This window comes from Callospermophilus lateralis, chromosome 15 (genome assembly GCF_048772815.1).
Source record: "Callospermophilus lateralis isolate mCalLat2 chromosome 15, mCalLat2.hap1, whole genome shotgun sequence".
Taxonomy (NCBI): Eukaryota; Metazoa; Chordata; class Mammalia; order Rodentia; family Sciuridae; genus Callospermophilus; species Callospermophilus lateralis.
This window is the reverse complement of record NC_135319.1, coordinates 77,482,214-77,495,121: the sequence shown is the minus strand read 5'-3', so window position 1 is coordinate 77,495,121 and position 12,908 is coordinate 77,482,214. Positions and strand designations below refer to the sequence as shown.

The window sequence follows — 12,908 nt, the reverse complement described above, 5'->3', positions numbered from 1 at the left end:
ATACATCTCCCAGAAAGCCAATATTGTGGACTGCTATACCATCTTATTGGAAATCCTTAACCTATTGCCAATATGAACTTTGGATAATTATGGATTTTTAAGTTTTTCAATTAACAAAATCAGCAATGATCCTTTGGCCCCATATTTTGGAAGTCTGAATTCCATTATCTGTATACTCCATCCGTTTCCATGGATTGATCATCAATATGATGCTATTTAAAAAGCTACTTACCTATGCTGGTAGTGTGCTTAGGAAAAAAGAAAAAAATTCCTACATACTTTTTGTCTCCATTCTCATCTGTGAAACTGACCTTTCTTTCTGCTGAGAACCTTGTGTCCTGCCACAAACCTCCCAGTATTTACAGTGTTGTGATTTCTGTCACACTGTGCCTTGTGACTGACAACAGCCTCTTGGGTTGGCAGAAGTTCACAAAATGACCAGGCCCATAAAATCTCCACGAATCCTTCAAAACTCCAGCTAGTTCCATACCGACCTATACACCCAAGTACACAAGGAGCTCTTTTGAGTGTTCATTAGTTATCAGAATAAAGAGAAAAATGTCTCCAAAAGCTTCTTGCTGAATTTTTTTTTTTTTTTTGAGAATTCCTTTTAAAAGGTAATTGCTCATAAGAGACTAACTTGGCTGACAAGCTACCCAGCATGAAGAAGCCTCGGGTGGTCTTTTTGTTTTTCCCATAAACTTATGGTAAACCACAAAATAGTGAACCAAATATAAACTGGTGCTGTCTACACTCCCCCCCACCAAAAAAAAAAAAAAAAAAAAAAGTAGTACAGTTCCATTCTCCTTTCAAAAAAACCACCACCTTAGATGCCAAGGGCATGAGTCAATGACAGACTGTGAAGAAGGAAGCACTTCAACGTTTGATAAAGCTGGACGGCTGCTGCTCCTCTACTCTTAAAAGACCTAATGGCAAACTGCTTTGTAAGACTCAAGACCAAACTTGGCACAGGTACAAAATGTCAGTCGGGCTGCCCATAATTCCCTGTTTTAAATAACACACTCAGGTGTTAACACATTTGGGCATATTTGAGCACATTTCCATGAGTAGAGTCAACGTACTGGAACCTAAATGAGTTCCTTCCTTTAAACCCATTTCTCTTTGTAAAAAGTTAAAATAGCATGCACATACTTTCACCAAATGAAACATGGGTTTCTGAAGAGAGGTGAATGAGAAAAAATGGAAAAAGGAGGGGAAAAAAAAAGAAACAACAAAAAAATGGTTAACAGGAGGCTGTTGCATTTCCTAAGCACAGCAATATGAGCTTAATTGAGGCTGACGCATGACAGACTCGCATGTACAGTATCGCCTGGCTCTGACTGAAGCTGCTGACAGAGGGTAAATGGTGCACGGCAGCGGGGCTTGCCCTGGCCTGGCATGGCCACGTAGGGGCACAGAGCCTGTCAGGAGATAGCAGGAGGGCTAATGAAGGGCAGCCCTTGTTTTTAAAATTCTTCTCACTTAGTTTTGGATCAGACTCTACACCATGAAGCCTTCTCAACCTTTTAGTGCTCAGTTAAGGATATGTGACACTTATTTAAAAATTAATGCATTCTAATCAATTTAAAGTTAGACAGGGAAGACTCTGCAAAAGAGGGGAGACAAAAAGAAAAAAAAAGGCAGAAGGAGGTGAGAGAGAAAAAGACCAAGAGAGAATGAGCTCTGTGTATATGGAGGAAGAAGGTGGAGGAAATAAGAAACATGGTGGATGAAGTTAAGTATTTCTGGACATCTTTGGAGAAGGAATTTTGTAGAGATTCAGGTACCAACATAAGAAGTCAAGGGAGAGCAGAAAATACTCTGTATTGTTTTTTTTTCTAAAACATTCTTTGCATATTCTCTCAATAATATAAAAATTTTAGGAAATAAAGGGTGAAAAGACAAATGCAAAAGGAAATTTTTAGCAATTGTAAAAAGCACATAATTGAAACATTTTGAGACTCCTTCCATCAACAACTACAAGACTATTGTGTATCTCTCATCATTAAAACATTCTTTTTATTTATCCATTAGCGCCAGCCTTTTAAAAATGACTGAATGAATATGTACACCATGTACGTGCTTTACTAGAAAGAAATCCCAATATTTGCTTGTCCTGTTGAATAACTGTTAATACCAAGGAAAATTTATATAAAAACATCCATTATACATAAAACAGAAAAGAAAATAGTTATTTTTCTACCTCACATCAACATTTGTGAAATGTTCAGCTTAGGTATAAAATAATTGGTAAAAACTGAGAACTAAGTGTCCGAACACATAGGCCCAAATATATTATTTAATTTATTTAATTTTTCCTATACATTGTCAATATAGGAAAATGCTTCATTGCAAAATTTTATTCATGTTTTAGGTACCTGAACACTACACACATGACACCCACATTTTATTGGTTATTGTCTACCCAAGGCTTGTTTTAAAAGATGTCATCTTTACTGTAACTAATGGAAAAGAGGAAGAAATCACCCTCTGTTAAATGTACAAGAGGCCATTTGCAGGTAAATGGATGGAGTTGGAGAATATCATGCTAAGTAAAGTAAGCCAATCCCCAAAAACCAAATGCTGAGTGTTTTCTCTGATATAAGGATGCTGATCCATAATGGGGATGGTGGGGCACATGGCAGGAATACACAAACTCTAGATAGGGCGAGGGGGAGGGAGGAGGCATGAGGGTAGGAAAGACAATGGAATGAGATGGACATCATTACTCTAGGTACATGTATAAAGACATAAATGGTGTGACTCTATGTTGTATACAACCAGAGATATGAAAAATTGTGCTATATATGTATATTTTGAATTGAAACACATTCTGCTGTCATATATAACAAATAAGAATAAATTTTTTTAAAAAAGATTACAAAAAAAGTACAAGGGGCCAAATTTATATTATGAAAATTCAGTTTAAGTGATACTGAACACTGTTGTCTGTTTCTGTTAACCTTCACTGAAACCATGTTGATCTTTCTCACCTCTCTGAGGACAAACTTCTCTCTAATATTAGAATGTAGAAGTAGCCATATTTCCAATCACATGAAAATTTTGACATTTCAGTTTTCAAATTTATAATAAAATGTTTTTCTCTATTTTAAAATAATTTGAGTTTCTATAAGTTTGTACCCAAATAAGAGTAGCTTTTTGCTGGGATGGTGGTGCACACTTGTAATCCCAGTGGCTTGGGAGGCTGAGGCAAGAGGCTTACAAGTTCATATCCAGCCTCAGCAATTTAGCAAGGCCATAAGCAACTAAGTGAGACCCTGTCTTAAAATAAAAATAAATAAATAAACAAATAAATAAATATAAAGAGCTAGAGATGTGGTTTAGTGGTAAAGCACCTCTGGGTACCCCAAAAATGTCCCCCCCCCAAAAAAAAAGCTTTTAATAATTACCTTTCTGTACAAATTGGCTTTACCAAAGACAACAATCTGTCAGATTTAAGTAAGCATAAGTCACTCCCACACAGCCCCCTACAGATTTGGCTTTTAGATACCAAAGATATTAATTTGGGTGCTGACATTAAAAATTAAATGTTTTCTGTTGACATCATTTTGATAACTTCTAAGAAATTTGTAAAACTTTCCACGTATCTCATATTATTTTTATAACATGTATTGAGAAAGGTCATGCAAAAGTAGATTTCATACAAATGACCACAACAGGCTGCTAAATTACCAGGGAGCTTTCCAGGAATTTACCTACTGCAAGCCTGGACACTCAATCTGAACATCTAATCCCTTTATGAGTTACTGCTCAATAGCATGGTCATGAAAACAATGAAGAGCAACAGGGCGCAGACAAAAGGCCCAGAAGATCCACAGCCTGTTCTGCTCCACCTGCGTCTGACAAGACAGGAGGGCTTATTTGCAAGTCACTCCTAGAACCACTGGATTTAGCCAAACCTGGTAACACCATTCCACTATTGTTGCTTATTCAAGATTGGTGTTTGAAAATGTCACCATGCTGGGACAGCTCTAATTACAAATGGCTGGGACTGAAAACAGTTCTGGGTTTCTTGACAGTTAACATAAGGAAATTTAGGAAGTGGGCTCATTTGTCCTATTAAGAAAAATGCAAAAGCCAGTGTGATGACAGCTAACATTTTCGTTTTTTTTTTGTTGTTGTTGTTGTTGTTGTTGTTGCTGTTGGACAGCCCAGATGATCTAGATTCATCATAAAATTCAGAGGAAGAAAAGTTCTTACACAGGCATTTTGTCACAAGTGCTGGGTGATAATCTACTGAAGCAAAACAAATCTACACAAATTTATTTTTTTCCTTTTGATTAAAATAATCTTACTCATTATGTTATCAAATTAAAATCAATTATTTAAAAGAAATTTGGGTAGGAGATAAAAATCAAACTGGAAGACTGCACTGCAAACTTCCTTTCCAAATTAAGAATTCTTTGGCTTTATGCCACATTTTGCTTGGGAAATGCTTCTGAAAGGAAAGTGAGATTGTGAGGCTCCTGAGATTATTGATTCAGGAGGCTTTTACCTGGAGCAACGCCAGCTAATCGATGGCCCCTTTAAAACTCTTAGAGATACTACTAGGGCTGCCCATGTTTTCCAGAGGCTTGGCCACAGTGTGGTCCCAAACAGATGATCCTGAAAAACAGAATGACTAGAAAAGTATGCTTTCCACCATTCTCCCGGAACAATGAAGATGACTTTAAGTGGAAAAATATTTCAGTGCACCTCATCTAAAATTTATGCTACATGTGTACTGTAAGTGCCCAGTCTGGCACCTCTCAACCCTATGTATGTTTGTGAATTCAGCATCTGTGTGAAAGTCTGGCTTTATTTTTCTTTTCTTGTGTATTTAACACAACTTTTCTGCAAATATTTTACCTAAAAGCCAGGGTATAGGCAGAGTGCAGTGGCTCATGCCCATAATCTCAGCTACTTGGGAGGCTGAAGCAGGAGGGTTGCAAGTTTGAAGCAGCCTGGGCAATTTAGTGAGGCCCTGCCTTGAAATACAATAAAGCTGGGATGTAGTTCAGGGATAGAGTGACTGCTTAGCATGCCCAAGGACAGGGGTTTAATCCCCAGTATCACAGGATAAAAAGAATCAATCCAGTGAGGGTCATGGGAGCCTGATGCACTTAGAGAGGGAGGCAGTGCCTCCCCTTCCCCTGTGCGGTCAGGAGAGTTATCTAACGACCAAAGGAAAACAACAACAACAACCCCAAAACAATAACAAAAACCAAAAACTCCATGAAAGATACAGATATCAAGAGACTACTGTATACCCATCTTTTAAGCATATTTTCAATTGTTCTATGCATCTTCATTCCATCAGTGTTCTTGGAGAACTTCTCAATATTGGAAACACACTTGATGTGGTTGTACATCTGTTCTGTTTTTGGAACTGCTGTCAATCTAGTATTATATTTGGTAGTAAAACCAAATGTATCTTCTAAAAGAAGTTCACTATCACATAAGGTAACCAGAGTTTTGAAATGTTGTGTCTACTTTCTTATGTCTTGCTTTTATTTCATGTGATTTTTGTTCTATATGGATCTATATGGAGCACCAGGAATAGAGTTGGTGTTGGAATCATTTTTTTTTTGCGGTTCTTTTGTCTAGTTTTACTACTGCACCTTGTTTATATTTGTTAGGATCAAATCTCAAAGCATGGCTAAAAGTTTTCAGTAAAAATGGAATTACATCCATTTGGGAATATAGTCTCCTGATCACTACAATTTCTAGTTTTGTAGGAGCATGGCTTGGAGCATTTCCTATTCCTCTGGACTGGGAAAGACCATGGCAGGCATGGCTCATCTCCTGGATGCTTGGAGAGACCTTTGGCTACATGGCTGGCCTTGTTATTTCACCACTCTAGATATACTGGAATAGAAAGCAACTTATGTACAAGAACAATTTATTAGAACAAAGGGAGAAGACATTTCTTGTGCAGATTCCACAAGGGCTGTGCAGAAATGTGTGAGGTCAAAGCCAAGTAGTTCCACTTACAGCATTGTTGTTTTATGTGTTTCAACATGATGTGATTGTAGCTTTTAAAATTATGAAACCCCCGAGAGATTGTACCTTCTAGTTGAAATAAAAGTATTTATAATAATAATAATAAATAAATAAATCCAGGGTGTAGCCTTTAATAATGCCTGGGAATAAACTGCCATTACTCTGCGATGGGAAACCCACACTTCTCCATCCTGTTGACAGTGAGATTCAGGGTTCCATTCAGGTGTGAATTGCTTGAGCACTTCGGGGCTTTCACTAGTGAGCCCCCTTCCACAGGGATTTGGAACTGTCCATGAGGCACTACCAAATCTGCCAAACAAAACCCAGTGCAGTTGATTCACCAACATGAGGTTCATTTTTTTAAATTGAGGGGTGATGATGTGGTAGGAAAGGTGCATACTAGGTGATTGCTTTAAGCAATTTTATGTCAACAAAGTAGAAGAAAGTCTTTAAGAATTAGAAACACAGGCTCTAAGCTGAAGTAAAAACATAATTAAATTATTAAAATCTGTCATATTATTGAACTATCTAACATTTATTGTCTGTCTACTGTACACAGAGTATTTGATTCAAGGAGGGGACTTCAAAGTCAGTAAGATATGATTCCTGTTCTCAAGAGTTTATACTCTTAAATTATTTTGGAGTTCTTTTCATCATTAGCATAATTGTTCTATTTGATTTTTTGCAGTGCTGGGATCAAACTCAGAGCCTGGTGCTTGCCAGCCAAGTACTCTTCCACTGAGCTACACCCTAGACATCATTAATTTTTAAAACTATTTTATCAACCCCCCAAAAAAGTTTTTGTATATTTCTAATGATCTTGTTCTAAAGCTGAAGCTACTTTCATTAATTTAATGATTTAAAGTGTTTGTTCAATATTATGTACTTCTTTTTCCTAGAGTAAGTTATTATTTTAATGATTTTTTTCCTTCAAAGAGCAGAAATATACCTCATTATTTAATCCTTCTCCAAAACATGTATGCATCTAGCAGATTAAGCAGCATAGACTAAGAGGAACTTCTTAAAATTCACTGGTATTTAAATAAGATTCACTAGGTCTTTATCCTAACCTAACCACATATACCATTTTTTTTTTTTTTGAGTTAGGGGTCTCAACTGTATTGTCCAGGTGGCCTCAAACTCCTAGGCTCAAGCTACCCTTTGGTCTCATCTTCCTGAGTAGTTGGGACAACAGGTGTGCACCACCACACCCAGTTCCAACCCATTTTTACCAGTGAACATTTTGTTAAAATGATTTTTCTAAAGTACAAATATTTGAGGGCATAGTGACTGCAAAAGTGTCTACATCTGTTGGTAGGATAGCTACACCAACAGATAAAAGCTAACTAAAGCTGAAGGAGTGAAAAATCATCCTGATCACCCAACATCAGTTCGAGCAACACAGAAGTAGTAGAACACAAAATAAGAGGTGTTAGAAGAATTTATTTTCCTGACTAAGGAAGGTCAGATACAGTACATCAGAATGCTGTATCCTGAGAAAATCATTATTTTAAATGCTGAGATTCCAGTGAATAGAATAGTTTTCAAATATTAAAATCTCTGTGGTAGGCTCTGACCTCAGAATAACAAGAAAATGGCAGGCGCTTATTTTTCCACACATAAAAATGACACTTATTGTAAGGTCATTATATAAAAGGCCCATTTCCCCTTCATAAAATAAATAATTATACCACTGTTTCAATATATTTGCCAGCAGGTCTACATGTGGTTTAAGTGGTTATTTCAATGACCTAAATATAGAAAAGAACTAATACCTACAAACTTAAAACTATGGTCCAAGTGGCCCGTAGCTCTTGTGTATCATTTTTCCTTGGCAAATCATTTACTCAGCCTCCTCTAGTGCCCTGTAAGTGTTCTACTTATACACATGGCACTTTTCTGATCACATCTAGAGGACTGCATGTACTTTGTTTTAAATATTAAACAGGGGTTTTATGTATGCATGTAACTGCATTGTTAATGACATGGAAGGATACCTTCTTTAAGACCCTCTAAGAGGGGGCCAGGAGGTAGAGAGCTCGCCTAGCATGTGCAAGGTCCTAGGTTCAATCCCTGGCATCATGGTGGGTGGGAGAGAGGGAAAGTTTCAAGGAAGGAAGCCATGGGGAGAGTACTTGCCATTACAGAATGGCCTTACTGTATAGGGCTGCCGCAGTTAACCTACCAGAGGGCCCCCAGTGATCCCCCTCCCTGGGAATTCACACCCTTATACAGACCCTCCCACCTGTATCAGGGTTGTCTATGTAATCAAAAGAGCACTGGAGAAGTAATGGTATGTCTAGAAGCAGCCTGGTGTGCAGAAATGTGCCCAACAGTTCCACAGAAGGAGGGGTACAGCTGGACTAAGTCTGGAAGTAAAATAAGTGGAGTGTCTAATTGTTTCCAAAAGTTTCAAATCCCAAAGAACACTCAGAGGCATGTCCATGAGCTACAGGTAAACACACATAATCAGCAACTCCTTTTATTCCGAAAGCTATTTTCTTTTTTATTGAATCTTCAATTTACCTGTGAATAGTCATAGGCAATTCCCCACAGTAAAGTACTACATCTGGTGTGATATTAGGTTAGCATCTCCAATAGGGCTTGTGACCAAATAAACCTGTGAGTACTGCCCCAGTCCTATATTTGTCTGAATGTGAGAACCTATGGAAGATATGGTTGAAGACATGTTCCACCCCTTGGGCATCCTGTTGTGAAGGCCCAGAAGAATGACACTCAAAACTTGGGGCTAAGGAAAGCTGTGCTTTTCAAAACCAATTTGTGTTTCACCTGTTGGATGTTTTGATGCTTATAACTGACTAAATTTTCCTCTTTGGCCAAAGAAAGTTCAGAGCAAATTTGTTTGGTACTGGGGGTTGAACCAAGAGGCACTTTACCAATAAGCCACATCCTCTGTCCTTTTTATTTTTTGAGACAGGTTCTCACTAAGTTGCTTAGGGCCTCACCAAGTTGTTAAGGCTGGTCTTGAACTTGCAATCCTCTTGCCTCAGCCTCCCAAGTCTCTGGGATTACAAGTATGCATCACCATACCTGGCTAATTTACTTCTAATTAATGAATAGGGCCTTAGTATATTTCTGACTAATTTTAGTTTTTATTTTTCTCTTTGCCCTGATTTTCTCATATACTTGTTTTAATCCTAATGCACCTTAGATTTGTTCTAGAACCAAGAGAAAGCAAAAATGTAGAGAGGAGATTACAGAGTGAGTCAGAGGAAGAAAGAATGGGATAAAGAAACAGATAAAATTCATCGAGAGCTTAGTTTATTTAGGTGTTGTTCTAGCCCTGAACATCTAAAACCCCTTTGCATGCATCTTCTTAACAACTCACGGAGTCGTGAAAAATCCTGTTCTATAACCAAGGAAAACTGAAGTATGAAAAGGTTGAATAACTTCCCTAAGCCAACATAGCAATGCTTGGATTCAAACCCAGGCAATTTGACTCCAAAGCACCACTATGCCAAATTAACACATGGATTATAGGGTTCGGCCTCTGCCTTATATAGTTTACTCTTATCCTTAAAGCAGCAGCTAACCTCCAGACCAAAATAAATAAATAATAAAGAGTTTATTTCTTAAGCATGTGGGTCTGACACTGGCCGTCCCCATCCTAAATGACAGCACACTGGTCAACAGGCAAAGAGCTCAGAGGCAACTGTGAGCCTAAAGGGTTTGACCAAATTGTTTTTTTTAAGGGGGAAGAAGTCATGAAGTCTTTGCGACTGTTACTGGTATTGTCATCTACCAACATTGATGGTTTTTCTCCTTTATAGGTAATTAGACACACAGCAATGCTTTATATGCTGACACAGGCTTGGGGGAGGAGGATAAGGTGTGGAGGGGTAGAGGCTGGTAAGATGGTGACATAAAGCAAGTCTTTGCTACCTATTCAGCTGGTCTGAAGATGCAATGCCCCCTTTCACTACCTGAGAAATCTGTGAGCATCTCATGATACAGGAAGGGGTTGGAGAAATTCTCAGGGACATGTTTTGAGATTCGAAGTGTGAGGAAGTCAGTTTGAAGTAAAATAGTATTTAGTTCCAGTGGTGGTGTGTGTAGTGGGAGAGGTATCTGAATGAGAAAAATTCTAGCTGGTGCACACCTGGAATCCCAGCAACTCAAGAGGCTGAGACAAGAGGATCACAAGTTGAGGGCAGCCTCAGCAATTTAAGGAAATCCAGTTTCAAAATAAAAAATAAAAAGGACAGTGGGTGTAGCTCAGTAGCAGAGTGCCCCTGGATTCAATCCCTAGTACTGAGAAAGAGAAAAAGGAAAAAGAAAAATGATGACAACAAAGGAAAATACTATTAATATTGACAGAGCTAAAAACCAAAACACAAAACAAAATAAAATTAAATAAGGACTTCTTATACTCAGAAAAACAGGCAATAAATGTTACTGGAAAATTAAACAAAACCCTTCATACTTCTGTTATACATCCGTGGTCAAGAACAGCTCTGCATCCTTAGAACCAAAAAGACTTCGGTGGGACAAGTGCTCCTCAAAGCCTTTGCAATATAGGAAACAGGCTCTTAATCTTATTACATTGTCAACAAGTTCCCTGTTAATCTGTGTCCCAGTTCTTCTGGGCCTAGCCTGTTATGCTTGAGATTACATTCTACAAGGTCCAAATCAGCTTAAGCAAGTCATTTCCCCCTGGTATGGCTGAGTTTCACAGCCAGCATGGTAATGCTCCTGAGGCAGAAGAGAGCCTCATTAATTAGCAGAAGCCTGAAGAAAATACACTGCACTTTTATTTAATGGATTAATAATTTAAAAAACTATTAATAATAAACATTTTTGACTCCAAATAAATATTTAGTTAACATAAAGAATAGTCTAATCACGAATTTGGTTTAAAACATAAGCAGCACATTTATTTATCAAGCTATCTCGATAATATTGTCAAATAGTTCTATGTGACCAAATGATTTTTTTTAAAATTGATTCTTGTTTGATATGTTTCCATAAAGGTCTTTCTCTAAAGCCTTATCTATCATGAAAAATCATCCAAATAACTGTTTACAAAATTAACATAAATATTGATGTGAACTAGCTTGAACTCTGCTGTTTCACTATTTGACATTCTGACCACAATTTCCCAGTATATGCATCCCTTATAAACATATGTTAGTATCTACTTCTGAAAGCCTGACTGATCGTAAACACTCCTGTCAAGTCCATCAGAATGTCTTATAAATCCATTGGTGCCAATATTTCTTTATTAAAAACATAGTCAATTAGAGTTTTACTTTTACTTGAGGCATTTTAGAATTTATCATCAAAGCGATCAAAACTACTTTAGGGTTTAAATGGTTTGCTTTGATAAGTTTCCATCTTCCTTTATTTTTTGAGTTATTATTGTTTAAGCCCTGCATGGTTTTAGTTCAATTTTGTCAAACTTTTGCACGTCAACTGCTCATTTTCAGCAATACTCAGGATATGCTCCTGGCCATTTGTGGACCTGCATAAACAAAAGATTTCAGAAAAAAACAAATTTCATTCATTCACATTAAGTCCCAGGCACTGGGCAAGGTTGAGTCAGAAGATGTTCCTCCCATTCTTAATGAACTTTAACCCCAGCACGCAGAAAAATATGGCCTGGATGTTCACATGTTTTCTTAAGAATTTATGGAAATGCATTGTTTTTAATCTGTATTCGAATAGCCTCAGCCCATCAAAGGACCCTAATTTTGATCATCTAGTTCTCTCAAAATCTGAATCCAATTTCAGATGTGCTTATTCAGTGTCCCAGAGTCCTTCAGAAACATTACTCTTAAAAAAGATAAAATGTGGACCAGAGCTGACAACTGATAGCGGTACCTTGTGGCACAGGCTGCTTCTCTTTTCTGGCCTTAGTAACAGCATCTGGGGCTGGGGATATAGCTCAGTTGATAGGATGCTTGTCTCATATGCATAAGGCCCTGGGTTCAATCCTCAGCACCACAAAACAACAAAAACAACAACAACATTGGACACACAGAATCCTTGTTTCATGATGGAACAGGAATTGAATTCTATTGCACATCAGTTCAAAGGTCAAGGGTCATGCTCTGATGAGGCATGGAACAACTAATGTCCGACAGCTTTCCTAAGAAATAGTAAATAGTGTTGACAATCATGGAGTATCTGTTAGCACCAAATAAACAGAGCAAATACATTTATAAAATATCCCTATAGAAATAGATGTTTAAATTCTAAAAAATACAGTAAATGGTTTTTGAGTCAGAATTTTAACCTAGAAATTTCTGAATGTTAACAATATTGTTTGTGCATAGCAGACATGCCAACTGGTTTTTATTGAACTTCAATATTTACTGTCATTGGGGCATTATTGACTCTGGTTTGTCTTTGGTCAATATTTTCCTTCAGAAAAGCACCTTGGACTTTTCTGCCTCTGTACCTTTGTTAAAGTAGTTCCCCTTACCCAGAATGCCTTTTCCTTAAGTTTCACAAATCTAAACACTACTCACTGTCCGGAACCCAGACTAACCCTCACCTCCCCACTTCTCAGCATCTACTACAACATGTTGTCAGCCAACATTTACTAAATTTCACCTCTTTTATTAGATTATAAAGGTTTTGAGGGCAAACAAAGGTTTGCACTTAATTATTTTTGCATTATAAATGTTTCAAAGGTTTAGCATGAGGAACTGCACATAGCAGATGAAAGACTTTTAAGTACATATCCACGTACGAGTGGTTGCAAATAATGGAGATAACTCACACCAAACATTAAATTTAAAACATCTGTAAGATTCATTCATTCATTCATTCAGGATTTTTTGAACATACTTTTTGTACCAGACACCGTTTTAGGTGTTAGAGACTAAGTACAGAACAAAACAGACCTGATCTTATAGACTGTAAAGTCAGCTAACGTAAAG

At 37.5% G+C, this 12,908-nt stretch overlaps 1 protein-coding gene and 1 pseudogene across 2 annotated transcripts in view; one reads left to right on the top strand and one right to left on the bottom strand.

The window, feature by feature from the left end:
- Vti1a (vesicle transport through interaction with t-SNAREs 1A) overlaps positions 1-12,908 on the bottom strand; it is a 343,411-nt gene that overhangs the window by 194,185 nt on the left and 136,318 nt on the right. The gene's annotated exons all lie outside the window — the stretch shown is intronic.
- On the top strand, positions 5,236-5,877 carry LOC143381440 (GPI ethanolamine phosphate transferase, stabilizing subunit pseudogene; annotated as a pseudogene).